The sequence below is a fragment of the Schistocerca nitens genome, chromosome 3 (assembly GCF_023898315.1).
Source record: "Schistocerca nitens isolate TAMUIC-IGC-003100 chromosome 3, iqSchNite1.1, whole genome shotgun sequence".
Taxonomy (NCBI): Eukaryota; Metazoa; Arthropoda; class Insecta; order Orthoptera; family Acrididae; genus Schistocerca; species Schistocerca nitens.
The window spans coordinates 222,511,937-222,527,886 of record NC_064616.1 but is presented as its reverse complement, the minus strand read 5'-3'; the positions used below and the strand labels follow the sequence as shown (position 1 = coordinate 222,527,886).

Below are 15,950 nucleotides of genomic sequence, written 5' to 3'. Positions count from 1 at the left end.
CGGTCGGGTGGTCCCGATGGGCCACTTGTGGCCTGTAGACGGAGTGGTTTTTTAGTGACCTACAATTTCAGTAGCATAAGGATTTTCTGTTGCCATTCACGACCAAGAATATATACTGGCGGAAAATAAAATTAATACACCATTTTACTGGTTTCCAATTCACTCAAGATTTGTTGTTGTGACAGTGCATATGGAGTACATGAAATGATTACATTTACAGAACAATAGCACAAGCGGTTCTGAGGTAGCAGATATCGATCCATGCTGAAAAAATGGTTCAAATGGCTCTGAGCACTATGGGACTTAACATCTGAGGTCATCAGTCCCCTAGAACTTAGAACTACTCAAACCTAACTAACCTAAGGACATCACACACATCCATGCCGGAGGCAGGATTCGAACCTGCGACCGTAGCGGTAGCGCGGTTCCAGACTGAAGAGCCTAGAACCGCTCGACCACTTCGGCCGGACGACCCATGCTGAAACAGCCATGTTAGTACGTGGTGTAGCCTCCACAGGTGGAGACGCAAGCGCTGACTCTGGCATCCAATCGATCGTACAGATGGCGAATGTTGTCCTGGGATACGTCATTCCACGCATGCTCGACCTATTCACGTAGCTTTGTAAGAGTTATTGGTTGATGTGTCGCACGAGTAACTTCTCGTCCCATTATATCCCACACATGCTCGACTGAAGACAAGTGCTGGCCAGTGAAGATACTACACGTCTTGCAGAGCACATTGAGTTCCACAGGGAGTGTGTGGCCGAGCATTACTGCTGCGATAACGGCAAAAGAATGGGTCTAGCAACATTCTCCACATACTGAGGTCTGCTTAGCGTCCTCTCCAGAAACTCAAGAGCTTAATGAGAACTTTAGCTTATCACACTACAGAGCATAAGTACTGCGATGGGGCCAGGGTGTCTTGGGTGTATGCACTCCAGAGACAGCGCTCACCAAGGTTGCCTTGTACTTGCAAGCGACCGTCACTTCAGTGCAGGCAGATCTGCTTTCATCGCCGAAGACCACAGTGTGCCGTTCTATCTTTCAATTGATCCTCTGGTGGTACTAGTCGAGCGTGTACGTCGATGCTATGGCGTGAGTCGAAGACGGGCTTGATGTGTGCGTGCCCGCAGTCCCACTGCTAATAATCGGTTCGCAATAATCCGTGTTGACACGTCTGGACTCACAAGTCCTCTTATCTGTGTTGCGGTAACTGTACTAGACCACTGGCCATTAAAATCGCTACACCAAGAAGAAATGCAGATGATAAACGGGTGTTCATTGGACAAATATATTATACTAGAACTGACATGTGATTACATTTTCACGCAATTTGGGTGCATAGATCCTGAGAAATCAGTACCCAGAACAACCACCTCTGGCCGTAATAACGGCCTTGATACTCCTGGGCATTGAGTCAAACAGAGCTTAGATAGCGTGTACAGGTACAGCTGCCCATGCAGCTTCAACACGATACCACAGTTCATGAAGAGTAGTGACTGGCGTTTTGTGACGAGCCAGTTGCTCAGGCCACCATTGACCAGACGTTTTCAATTGGTGAGTCATCTGGAGAATGTGCTGGCCACAGCAGGAGTCGAACATTTTCTGTATCCAAAAAGTCCCGTACAGAGCCTGCAACATGCGGTCGTGCATTATCCTGCCACCACTCTATCTGTCGGCGGACGACACTGAAGCCATTATCAGTATATCTACTATCCCACAAAAATGGTTCAAATGGCTCTGAGCACTATGGGATTTAACATCTGAGGTCATCAGTCCCCTAGAGCTTAGAACTACTTAAATCTAACTAACCTAAGGACATCACAGACATTCATGCCCGAGGCAGGATTCGAACCTGCGACTGTAGCAGGCGCGCGGTTCCAGACTCGAGCGCCTAGAACCACTCGGCCACCGCGGCCAGCGAGCACAGTCAATAGGTATCGTGAAGATTGGTCAACTGTCCAAGGAGCGCACATGCCCGTGGGACGGTTGCTGTCAACTGTCCATGGAGCGCACATGCCTGTGGGACAGTTGCTGTCAACTGTGCAAGGAGCGCACATGCCTGTGGGACAGTTGCTTTCAACTGTCCAAGGAGCGCACATGCCCGTGGGACGGTTGCTGTCAACTGTCCATGGAGCGCACATGCCTGTGGGACAGTTGCTGTCAACTGTGCAAGGAGCGCACATGCCTGTGGGACAGTTGCTGTCAACTGTCCAAGGAGTGCACATGCCCGTGGGACAGTTGCTGTCAACTGTCCAAGGAGCGCAAATACCCGTGGAAAAAAAAAATCTTCACGATACCTGTTGACAGTGCTGCATTGGTCTCCAACACGACAGTTACCCGATATACGCAGGCGTGAAGATGGCATGATGTAATGCCGAAACAGGTTGCCTAACAAATAAAACCAAAATAACGGCTGTTGGTATTTTATTATGGGAAATCCTCCAGGCGGGTTATGTTCTCTTCGAATCAAACTCGACGTCGTCTTCCCAGGTGTACTAATTTTTTTCCAGCAGTGTACGTTTAGTGTTAATTTTTTCCCATCGCTTCCAATATGTTACAAAACTCATAAGGAATGACAATGTGACCCTGGAAGACTCAGCACAAAGTATCACTTTGCTACAGAACTTGAGAATTAGTGTTATTACTTTTTTTAACTAGTAAACAGTATTTCGTAAAAAAATAAAGTTTTCACTCTGTGATACTTCCGGTGACCATGCTTGTGTTCTCCATCAGACCAATATTACCATTTATGATCTACCAGTTCCGATATTTTCAAATACTTTTTCAATACTATCGTCGAGTGCACACTAATGATTCTGGATAGGGTTGTTATCTACGTCGATATGGCGTCGGGAACTAAACGCTGGTGATATTTGTCAAGGAAGAGTTTTCCCGGTCATGTGGAATGACATCCACGTATTCTGACTACGTAAGATTCGTTACCAGTTCTGTAGTGGAGTTCTCAGCCATTCAAGATGCGTACGGAGTCCGTCGCCCGTGAAGTTACAAACGTTGGGAGAAAAGAAAGGGACGTCACAATTCAAAGTCCTGTTGACGAAAAGCTGATTTTAGACGGCCCGTGAGTTCAGATTCGACAATGAAGGAAAAAAAATAACGTACCTTATAAAAAGAACTGTCAGAACCACCTTAAGGGATTTGCCGCGCGGGATTAGCCGAGCGGTCTCGGGCGCTGCAGTCATGGACTGTGCGGTTGGTCCCGGCGGAGGTTCGAGTTCTCCCTCGGGCATGGGTGTGTGTGTTTGTCCTTAGGATAATTTAGGTTAAGTAGTGTGTAAGCTTAGGGACTGATGACCTTAGCAGTTAAGTCCCGTAAGATTTCACACATATTTGAACATTTTTAAGGGATTTGACGCAACCACGCGATATTTAAATCATGGTGGTCGGACGAGGTATTGAATCGCACTCCTCTCGAATACGATTCCACAATCACTGAGCCTCTTCGACCTCTGAGAAACCTCGGTATAATTAAAAATTTTGCAATTTATCTGCAGAAATATGGAGAACCTTGGAGTAACATATCCTTCTATACAAAACGCCCAATCATGTGATACCCAAGTACGGAAAACGTAGCCGATTAGCTTCTGTGTCGGTCAAAGTTGTATTGAGGAGAGACCAATTTAAATCGTTATGTTAAGATTAAAACTGCTCGTTTTCATTGGCAGTCAATAATAATGGGATACAAATCACCTTTAACATATTAGAGAGAGAGTTGACAACCAACAAGCTTAGCGAACATCTGACGTGTTGTCTTGAGCAAAAATGCTGAACGTCTAAGTAAAAGGTCAGGCGTCATTCGCGACACATCGTAAGTAGGTCATGAAACTCTTAATGTAATAATCTTTCAGTTATTAGTGATGCATTATCGTCGAGACCGCAAAACATTGACAGCATAAAAGGCACATTAACTGTAAAAATTGATGTAATTCTGATCTTTGGCACTTAAAGCATAAATCGAGCGCAATGAAACTGGTATTGGAATTTTCGATCACTTGCCTCTTCGGCCTAGATATTAAGTGTTTGGACATTAGTGTTCGTCTTATTAAGACGGTTATAACTAGATTCCGCGGAATAATGAACTGGTTTTTACTGCTACAGTACAAGAATATTTAGAAGAAATCAATAGAGCGCCGTAATAAGCCCTGATAGATTCTTATTGAATCCTGAAAGAGATCGACACTTACAAGCTTCGAGATAATAGTATTGCCACACCACACGTTTGACGAAATTGTGTTACATCTGCTGTGGATCATTTCGAGCAGATGAAAATTGTACCTAAAAGTTGAAATCGTTGTGTAGACTATTGCGTATTTCTACGAAGTTAGTGATGAGCATGCGGCTTGTTTCATAACCACAGGAGTAATTGCACGTTACTCCGTGAACAGACGATAACTAGCTATCAGTAAAGGTCATGCCGAACTCATAATAGCCAGTTACCCAGCGTCCTCTATAATTTAATATTCGTTCGTGCACTTGTTTCGTTCGAATGCTAAAATTAAACACCATATCATGGCAAAAGGTAGTCTCACCTGAAGGGCGTTTTTTTTAACCAAGTCGATCATGCCATCGTGATGAAATAAGAATCGGAACAAGGATTCGAGGTCGTTCAGAGATGGGGCAGTCAGCAAAATAACTTCCTTCTTAACGCAAAAATCTATCCCCTCTTGCGCAGAAAGGTCAGCTTCGTGAAAATGAACAGCTGTTATTATGTTGCGTACACGCCAGCTGCGAGGCGGCTCCTAGCGGCCCCGCACTTCCAGTGTTCGAACATCTGTGCTGTCGCCCCGCACTTCCAGAGATCTAACATCTGCGCTGGGCTACGTAGTCGTATCTTCTCATGAAGTTACTTTGTGAATGCTCAAGGCTAGCGACGGCTGCTTTCGCATAGAGTATAACCGATGAGTCTGGTTGAATGATGTTCATATGCCACGTACACTACTGGCCATTAAAATTGCTACACCAAGAAGAAATTCAGATGATAAACGGGTATTGATTAGACAAATATATTATACTAGAACTGACATGTGATTACATTTTCAAGCAATCTGGCTGCATAGATCCTGAGAAATCAGTACCCAGAACAACCACCTCTTGCCGTGATAACGCCCTTGATACGCCTGGGCATTGAGTCAGAGCTTAGATGGCGTGTACAGGTACAGCTGCCCATGCAGCTTCAACACGATACCACAGTTCATCAAGAGTAGTGACTGGCGTATTGTGACGAGCCAGTTGCTCGGCGACCATTGACCAGACGTTTTCAATTGGTGAGAAATCTGGAGAATGTGTTGGCCAGGGCCACAGTCGAACATTTTCTGTATCCAGAAAGGCCCGTACAGGACCTGAAACATGCGTTCGTGCATTATCCTGCTGAAATGTAGGGTTTCACTGCGGTCGAATGACGGGTAGAGCCACGGGTCGTAACACATCTGAAATGTAACGTCCACTGTTCAAAATGCCGTCAATGCGATCAAGAGGTGACCGAGACATGTAACCAATGGCACCCTATACCATGACGCCGGCTGATACGCTAGTACGGCGATGACGAGTACACGCTTCCAATTTGCGTTCATCGCGATGTCGCCAAACACGGATGCGACCATCGCGATGCTCTAAACAGAACCTGGATTGATCCGAAAAAATGACGTTTTGCCATTTGTGCACCCAGGTTCGTCGTTGAGTACGCCATCGCAGACGCTCCTCTCTGTAATGCAGCGTCAAGGGTAACCGCAGCCATGGTCTCCGAGCTGATAGTCCATGCTGCTGCAAACGCCGTCGAACTGTTCGTGCAGATGATTGTTGTCTTGCAAACGTCCCTATCTGTTGACTCAGGGATCGAGATGTGGCTGCACGATCCGTTAGAGACATGCGGATAAGATGCCCGTCATCTCGACTGCTAGTGAGTGATACGAGGCCGTTGGGATCCAGCACGGCGTTCCGTATTACCCTCCTGAACCCACCGATTCCATATTCTGCTAACAGTCATTGGATCTCGACCAACGCGAGCAGCAATGTCGCGATACGATAAACCGCTATCGCGATAGGCTACAATCCGACCTTTATCAAAGTCGGAAACGTGATGTACGCATTTCTCCTCCTTACAGGGGGCATCACAACAATGTTTCACCAGGCAACGCCGGTCATTTGCTGTTTGTGTATGAGAAATCGGTTGGAAACTTTCCTTATGTCAGTAGGTTGTAGATGTCACCACCGGCGCCAGTCTTGTGTGAATGCTCTGAAAAGCTAATCATTTGCATATCACAGCATCTTCTTCCTGTCGGTTAAATTTCGCGTCTGTAGCACGTCATCTTCGTGGTGTAGCAATTTTAATGGCCAGTAGTGTACATTTCAGTCATTTTAGAAGTTAGAAAGAAAAAAGCAATCGTCAGCCTTGAGTCTGGTTTAAACATTGCAGCACTGCCTCACCTATGGCCATACTGTAAGTTGTACTCGCAGCCCTTCCCGCGACCGAATCACGCCCCGCCAGTTCTTGCGGAAGCTGCACTTTTAAGTGGATTCTGAACCAATCCGTAAAGTGTTTTTCACATACACAACGCACTAATAGACCATGTGTTGCGAAAGTTATCCACTTATCACTGTAAAATAACGAAAAATTTTAAGACCTTTGTGTAAGGGAAACGTGAAGAAACTGCAAATGCAGACAAATTTCATGAACAGCTAGTGTCAGAAACAGAAAAAAGCTTAAGAACTGAATGGGGTGCAAGCTTGAAACGTTCGTATTTGTACGAGGTGTTCAAAAAGTCTCTCCGCAGTGCCGTAAGCCGCAGTAATATACCGAAATGAAACTCGGCGAAATACAAGTTATTAAATTTATTGAATATTCAATTTTACTTACAAATTTTCAAATTAAATGTTGAAAGTGTCCCGCCGTTCTTGAATACACAATTCAATTCGTCTAATCATATTTCCAAACATTAGTTGTAGCATTTCTTCTGTAACAGAAGCAGTGAAAGTGGATATTGCAGTTTTCAAATAATCGATGGATTTTGGTCGGTTTTTATAGACAGATGCTTTCGCTGCACCCTAGGAGAAAAGTCTGGTGGTGTTAGGTCAGGCGATCGTGGAGGCCAAAGTCCCTGTGAAATTATGCGACCACCAACAACATCAGCAAGCAGTGACATTGAAACGCGAGCTGTATGCGCGGTTGCACCATCTTGCTAAAAATAATCGTTCAGTATTTTACTTAACACGAGTTCTCCTATGAATGGGTAGAGAATATCACTGCAGTATAGTTGCACGTTTATTGTTTCGTTGAAAAATATTGAACCTACAATCCGACGTCTAGAAATTGCAATCCAAACTCCTATTTTCTCAGAATGAAGTGGTTCCTCATGAATACACAATGGATATGCAGTACTCCACATACGAGAATTTTGCGAGTTCATGTACCCGGATAAATGAAACCACGCCTCATCAGTGAAAAACGTTTCATTAAGAATATCCCTTCCATTTTGTTGAACGAAATTTTTGAACCATTGACAGTAATGCAGTCTCTTGCCATGATCAGTATTTTTAGTTCTTGCACGACTGTCACTTTGTATGGGAAAAGTTCTAATTTTTTCCTTATAGCTGTGTGGGCCATTCCGACACTAACATCGATTTCCTGAGCGAGTTTTCTTACTGACTTGTTCGGACCCTTGGACATTTTATCGGAAATATCGAGTAGTTTATCCACAGACAAAACCCCCAAGCCGACCACTTCTCGGTTCATCTGTCACTGAACCAGTACTTCGAAATTTGTTAATCAAATCTCGCACAGTATCGCGATGTGGGAGTGTTGTCTCCGGGAAAACTGAATTAAATGTTTGACGAACTGAAACTGTGTACTTACCGCCAGCTTTGAACACTTGTTCGACTAAAAACACACGTTCTTCAATGGTTAGCATTTTAACAGTGACAAAAACGAAACAAAGGAACTAAACTTAAACGTTCACGTCAACAAGTAACGACACACACCAACGATGCTACTGACGCTGGCTGTGATAAACGAAACAGTGGAATGTTGGGAGAGTCCACGTGAAGGGAAGTAACCCAGGCAGGCGAACAATTATACGGCACGCGCGCCTAACAATCATACGGCACTGCGGAGAGACTTCTTGAACACCTCGTAGTTTTAATCGTTGAACCATCAAGGTACACAGAAGCTGGGATGCCTTTGGAACAGTTACTCGCGTGCGGGATAATTTCCAAACGCAGTCATGATAGACAGTCCAGTCACATTAATGTGACCACCGCCTATGTTCGGAGTCAACGTGCAATAATCACCCAGAGACGGCAGGTGGCACCACTAGCGGTGGAGGGCATAAAGGGAGTCGGGGGGACGCGGAAAACAGTGTCCAGAAAGTAAGTTCCGATCGGTCGCGAAATGGAAACCACTGGGAAAATCCAGTAAAGCTTTGCACAGATGTGTTGGGCATTGTCTCTAGTATGCCTGTCGATAGTGTCGCGTCGCTCTTTTCAGTTTTGAGTGAATAGTGAGCACGTAAAGATGCGTCTCCCGCCAAGTATGAGGGCCTGGTTAGAGATTTCGCCTGTGTCATGCAGCCCACATAACACAACTGTCGAGCAGTTACTTATTCATGCCGATACTCAGCCGCACACTACAGGGGCAATGAAGACGCTCATGCAGCGTTTCCGATGAGAAGTGTTTGATCACGCACAATACAGTCCGTAATTGGCTCCCCCTGAGACTCATCTCTGTTCACAAGAACCGCTTGCTGTGAAGACAAAATTTTTCCGCATACAACGAGCTACAATCCAGTGCAGATAACTGGCCGAAAGCACATGCGGCTGCTTTCTACGACGATAATATTGGAATGTTGATACAAAACTACGACAACACTCGAAGTTGGAGAGGCGACTATGTAGAGAAGTAGGTAGAAGGTTTACCTAACTGTTGCAAATAAAACGTTTCTGGTTTTCGCTGTGGTTTCCATTTCGCTCCCGACCGGATCTTACTTTCTGGACAACCCTCGTATTGTGGAAACGGAGCGATTTATCTGACATCCAAAAAGGGCATGATCATTGGCTTTCGGGCCAAGAGTGGAAGCATTTCGGAAACGGCTAAGTCTGTAAGCTGCTCGCATGCCGTTGTGGTTAAAATACCGGGTGATCAAACAGTCAGTATAAATGTGAAAGCTTAATAAACCACGGAATAATGTAGGTAGAGATGTAAAAATTGACACTCATGCTTGGAATGACGTGGAGTTTTATTAGAACAAAAAAAAAAAAAACACCTCATATTGCTAGACGCGTGAAAGATCTCTTGCGCGCGTCGTTTGGTGATGATCGTGTCCTCAGCCGCCACTTTCATCATGCTTGGCCTCCCAGGTCCCCAGACCACAGTCCGTGCGATTATTGGCTTTGGGGTTACCTGAAGTCGCAAGTGTGTCGTGATCGAACGACATCTCTAGGGATGCTGAAGGACAACATCCGACGCCAATACCTCACCATAACTCCGGACATGCTTTACAGTGCTGTTCACAGCATTATTCCTCGACTATAGCTATTGTTGAGGAATGATGGTGGACATATTGAGCATTTCCTGTAAAGAACATCATCTTTGCTTTGTCTTACTTTGTTATGCTAATTATTGCTATTCTGATCAGATGAAGCGCCATCTGTCGGACATTTCTTGAACGTTTGTATTTTTTGGTTCTAATAAAACCCCATGTCATTCCAAGCGTGTGTGTCAATTTGTACCTCTCTATCTGCATTACTCCGTGATTTATTCAGTTTTCAAATTTATACTGACTTTTTTATCACCCGGTATATCGTATAAGGCCAAATGTCGCTATCCAAAACCGATGCAGAGGCAGCTGTGTTCCACCACGGGCCATAGATGACAGGGGTAAACGATGCCTGCGGTGATGTGTAGCCTACTGGCGAATAGAAGCACAGCTGTTTAGTAGCTGACTCCCATATGAACTAAGGCGCTACCAACATTGACTCCTCAATGACCGTTCAGCGAACATTGACGCATATTGGCCTCCATAATGGGCACCTGGTTCATGCTCCCCTCTTGACTGCTGTTCATCGGTGACGAAGGCTGGAACTCGCATGCCATTACCGCAACTGGACGTCCACTGAGTTGCGACAGGTGACCTTTTCAGATGAATCACGATTTATGCTCCATCGGACTGAAAGCGAATTCCCTGCAACAATCGTCGGAAAGATCGAGGCCTGGGGAGGGAGCACTATGGTCTGGGTAATGTTTTTGTGGCGTTCCCTGAGCAATGTCGTCATTCTGGAAGACAAAAAGTTTGCATCTGTCCTTGGGGACCATGTCCGAACCTGGATGCGTTTGTTTTTCTCGACATCTATCATCAGGACAATACAATATGTCAGACAGGATGTCCTGGCCACCAAACTCCCCGGTTTAAATCCAGTCGAGAATCTGTGGGACCGTCTCGATCAGGCTGTTCGTGCCATGGATCCCCAACCGAGAAATCGAGAGCAGCTGGTCACGGTACTGGAATAGGCATGGCTCCGTGCTTTCCAGAAGATCATTAACTCTCTTCCTGCACCTCTCGCAGCTGGATAGCTTATTTGGATGAATTCTTGCCCAAGGCCGCAAGTTCGAGTCCCGACTAGGCACACAGTTTTAATCTGCCAAGAAGATTCAAACCACATGCAGAGTGAAAACTCCTTCTCTCTGCTCCCCTTTGTAGGTCCTGTGCACCGCCACCATCGGTAACACTGCACAGGTGATACTTGTAACCCAATATTTGGTGGAAGACAATGATTGGTTTTTGAGTATCTGTTCACTGCCTATCTGTATAGTTACCATAAAGTTGTTGTATGTTTTAACACTCGATCTTATGAAATAATGTATTATTTGTCTAATTAGGAATTTCTAAACCTTCAGTTCTTTTTTGGTTCAAATGATTCACATGGCTCTGAGCACTATGGGACTTAACTTCTGAGGTCATCCGTCCCCTAGAACTTAGAACTACATAAACCTAACTAACCTAAGGACATCACAGACATCCATGCCCAGGGCAGCATTCGAACCTGCGACCATAGCGGTCGCGCGGTTCCAGACTGTAGCGCCTAGAACCGCTCGGCCACTCCGGACGGCTCAGTTCTTTTTTCATATCTTATAACTGCATGTACACCACGAATCACTGGCGTCTGTGTTGACAGGAAAAACTTCTGGCGTTCTTGAAGTTCATATTTCTCTAACTCTGACAATACCTTTCTTTCTCGGTATAGACTATCTGATCAAAAGTATCCCGACATTTATTAGTGGACGTTAATATACAGTGTGTTTACCCTTGGCTTATATGACGCGTGAAGCCGGCCGCTGTGACCGAGCGGTTCTAGGCGCCTCAGTCCTTAACCCCGCTGCTGCTACGGTCGCAGGTTCGAATTCTGCCTCGAGCATGGATGTGTGTGATGTCCTTAGGTTAGTTAGGTTTAAGCAGTTCTAAGTCTATGGGACTGATGACCTCAGATGTTAACTCCCATAGTGCTTGAGCTATTTGAATTTCACGCGTGAAATCTGATGGGTACGTTATCAGAGAGGTGTCGCAGTGTCTTTGGAGGAGTGACAGCCTGTTCTTCCTAAAGAGCCGAGACCAGAGACGGTAGCTATGTTGGACGGTGGATACTGGAGCGAAGTCGACTTTCTAACTTATCCCAAAGGTGTCCAACTGGGTTTAGGCCGGGACGTTAGGCTGGCCAGTCCGTTTTGGGAATATTATTGTTCAAAAACTATTGCCTCGCAGATGCTATTTATAACAGGGTACATTGTGTGCTGATACAATCATCGTCCCCAAACTGTTTCTCTACTATGCACAGAATACAATACTGTAAAATACAAGGGTCACTCCAAAAGAAATGCACACGATTTTTTTTTAAATCCGTATTTTATTCTACATGTTTGAAAGTTTTACAGTGTGTAGATACATCCTTTAGGAACAATATTTTCATTTCTCCACATAATTTCCATCCCCCTCAACTGCCTTACGCCATCTTGGAACCAGCGCCTATATATCCACATGGTAAAATTCTGGACCAACCTGTTGGAGCCACTGTTTGGCAGCGTGCACAAGGGATTCATCATATTCAAACCTTGTTCCACGAAGAGTGTGTTTCAGTTTCTCAAAGAGATGATAGTCACATGGAGCCAGGTCAGGACCGTAAGCCGGGTGTTTCAGTGTTGTCCATCCGAGTTTTGTGATCGCTTGCATGGGTTCTTGACTGACATGTGGCCGTGCATTGTCGTGCAGCAGTAAAACATCCTGCTTTTGCCGATGTGGTCGAACACGACTCAGTCGAGCTTGAAGTTTCTTCAGTGTCGTCACATATGAATCAGAATTTATGGTGGTTCCACTTGGCATGATGTCCACAGGCAAGAGTCCTTCGGAATCGAAAAACACCGTAGCCATAACTTTTCCAGCAGAAGGTGTGGTTTTGAATTTTTTTTTTTCTTGGGTGAATTTGCATGATGCCACTCCATTGATTGCCTCTTCGTCTCTGGTGAAAAATGATGGAGCCATGTTTCGTCACCTGTCACAATTCTTCCAAGGAATTCATCTCCACCATTCTCATACTGTTCCAAAAGTTCGCTGCATGCCGTTTTTCTTGTTTCTTTGTAAGCCACTGTCAACATCCTGGAAACCCACCTGGCACAAACCTTTTTTAACGCCAACATTTTCAGTATTCTGCAAACACTTCCTTCCCCTATCCCAACGTAGCGTGACAATTTGTTCACTGTGATGCGTCTGTCAGCAGTCACCAATTTGTTAACTCTCTGCACATTGTCTGGAGTGTGTGCAGTACGAGGCCTGCTGCTACGAGGACAATCCTCAATATTGCCGTGCCCGCTTTCATCACGTAACCTGCTTGCCCACCGGCTGACTGTACTGCGATCGACAGCAGCATCTCCATAAACCTTTTTCAACCTCTTGTGGATGTTTCCCACTGTCTCGTTTTCACAGCACAGGAATTCTATGACAGCATGTTGCTTCTGACGAACGTCAAGTGTAGCAGCCATCTTGAAGGCATGCTGTGACGGCGCCACTCACGGGAACAGGTTAAACTAAGTTTGAAAACAAGCGGGAAGGATGTATCTACACACCGTAAAACTTTCACACATGCAGAATGAAAACTGTATTTTTACAAAAATAGTGTGCATTCCTTTTGGAGTGGTCCTCGTAGCATCCAGTGACTAGTCTACGCTGGACATCATTGAGCTCCCGTGACGACTCTGTTGTTGCTGCTCCTCTACTGACAACATAAAACTCTCCGCCTCCTTTTATAGTGGCAGCTGCAGCTACGCCTCTCGTGACATCTAGTGGTCAATTCCACGTTACATGGGGGTTTCCGCATGCTTTTGTTCCAATAGTGTTCATGTTTCTTGTATCACTTGTTGGTAGTTCCTTGTTTTTCCGCGTTTTCAGCTACCTGATTGGTTTGTTCGTGGCGGTTGATGAATAGGTGCAAATCTTACCATCGGCGATTAGTGCCCTTTGAAACATATGCGTCTTATAGTTATGACGTTCGATCTTGGACAAATAAGAAAGTTGACATCTCTGGAGAACAGGCCGTACTGTTTAACGTATATTGTTACAGAGGTGTCCTGTCTTAAAATTGACATGGATAACACATTCTATTAGAGACCGTATGTATTCTAAGAATTACCCATGCTACCTTGTATTTAATCACGTTTGCTTTAAAACACTAAACAGAAACAAAATTAAGAAATGTCGGTCATAGTTTCTATTAAGGAATGTTACTGTTGATTGTCGTCAATTATTTTGGTTTATGAGTTTTAACTGTGACGTTCACTGACTTAGACTCATTGCCTCATTTCGTTAGTTTAATACTTATTCTGGAAGTTTATCCTATCATCATGTAAACATGTTGTATGTTTCTAAGTAAAGAAAATGCTTCATAGGCCGTGAAAACTTCGGAACTTTCCCTAAAAACGACTCATATTAGCACACTAGGCCTTTAGATGTTTTTCTTTCATACTTTATTCTCAGTCACGACCGTGCTTCTCCTGGATACGGATAGAGCATTTTCTTCTTTATATCGCAAACGAGACCATTCGGGACATACTAATTTTGCCTTGTCTTATCTGAAGTCGTAATGTCTTAGATAAAGATAGTAACATTGCAGTTCGTGAAAGACGTGACCACGTTGACACGTAAATAGTGTTAATGAATTGTCATCATATGCAATAAATCTTAAATTATAGATAATTAATGTGGAAAACTTTGTACATCGCAAATCTTAAATAAGTTTATAATAAACCACTGGATCTACAATGTTCGTAGTTATCGCATCTCCCCCGTTCTGTTATGAAGGAACTCACGGGGTAACGACTTCTTTAAACATTTTTTGCGCCATTAAGCTCATAGCTGTGTGGTACTTCAAATCTAAGTCGTCAACCAATAAATAATTCCAATATATGAAACAATTTCTGCAACATGTTTATAGATTCTGTAATTCATTATATCTGTCATTATGTTCTGTAACAAACATGTGAAAAGTCTATTTTTTCTTTAACGTAACCAGTACTCAATACATCAGTTTGCTTCTTTAAGCTTAACAAATAATGTTTTTGCGAATGTAAGCAACCAATGACACTGTTCTAAAAAAAAAAATCTTTCTTCGTTTATCTGGGGATATTAGTTTTGACTATTATGGAAATGAGCTGAATTCAAATCTATTTTTAGATTTTTCTGTCAGGTACAGTTTTTGAGTAATTGTGATTTTGGCTACTTTACCTTTTGTTTACTGTATTAAAAAAACATTAAACTCTAGTGTTTCTAAACGTTGTTGGAGACACATTTCAACCAATAAAGGAACTACGCAACACATCCGCCACCGTGCACAGATTTTAAAAAAATTAAAAAAATAATCAAAAATGTATATTTTACCACCATTATACTTTATAGTTTATACCATTTATACTTTTATTTCGTCCTTTTATGGTGAATGTCCTTGCAGTCTCGAATTACATTCCAGCAGCAATCAGCCAGCACGGTAGGTTTCCACTAACCTTCGTACCGATGTTTTAAGGTCATGATGTCCATATTGAACCATTCTCCATATTCATCAGATACATAGCTACAGTGGTCCAAATGAGAATGCATGAAATGCACTTTGAGGGGCATGTTGCATCCCAATTTTTGGTATGCAAGAAGCATCTCATTTAACAAATCTTCGTAGTTGTGGCTCTTTGTTTTGCCAGAGAGTTGTTTGTGACATTCTTAAAACATATGCATGCTTGATTTCCTTCTGTCATAAGGGTTTCTTCAAAATTTGGGTCTAGCTGAATTTGTCTAATCTGGGGGCCAACGCACACACCTTCCTTTATCTTTGCTGGTATAAGACGAGGAAATTTATTTGAGAGGTACGCATAACCTCTTCCACTTAACCTTAAGAAATTGCTTCATTACGCCTAGTTTGATATGAGATGGAGGAAGAAGCACATTTGCACTAGCTACCAGTTTATTACGCAGAAAATATTTTTCTCCCCATTTCCATTTTTAGAGGCCATATTTTTTCATATAATGGTAATGTCTTTCTCAAATATTCCACTCACATATGAAATACCCGTATCTGGTGTAGGATTGGTGCATACCTAATATCACAGCTATAATTCTGAGGTCGTCACTTATTTTCCGTTTATGTTCATTGTATTTCAAACATGTGAGCATGTTTTCCCAAATTTTGTATGACTCTTCAGCTATAGAAGCATAGGCAACTGGGACGGAAGGAATTACGTTCCCTTTGTGGCGCAGAACTGATTTTAAACTAGTTTTTGAGGCATCTATAAAGAGTCTCCAGTCCTGTGCATTGTATTTAAAGTACAGAGCTCTCATTATGCCACATACAGCATTACAGGAGATCAGTTTGCCATCATTTGAAAAAAAAATGGAAGGAAAGTGCATTCT

The 15,950-nt window shown here is 43.7% G+C and overlaps 1 protein-coding gene across 1 annotated transcript in view; it reads left to right on the top strand.

The window, feature by feature from the left end:
* LOC126249555 (uncharacterized) overlaps positions 1 to 15,950 on the top strand; it is an 82,780-nt gene that overhangs the window by 18,320 nt on the left and 48,510 nt on the right. The gene's annotated exons all lie outside the window — the stretch shown is intronic.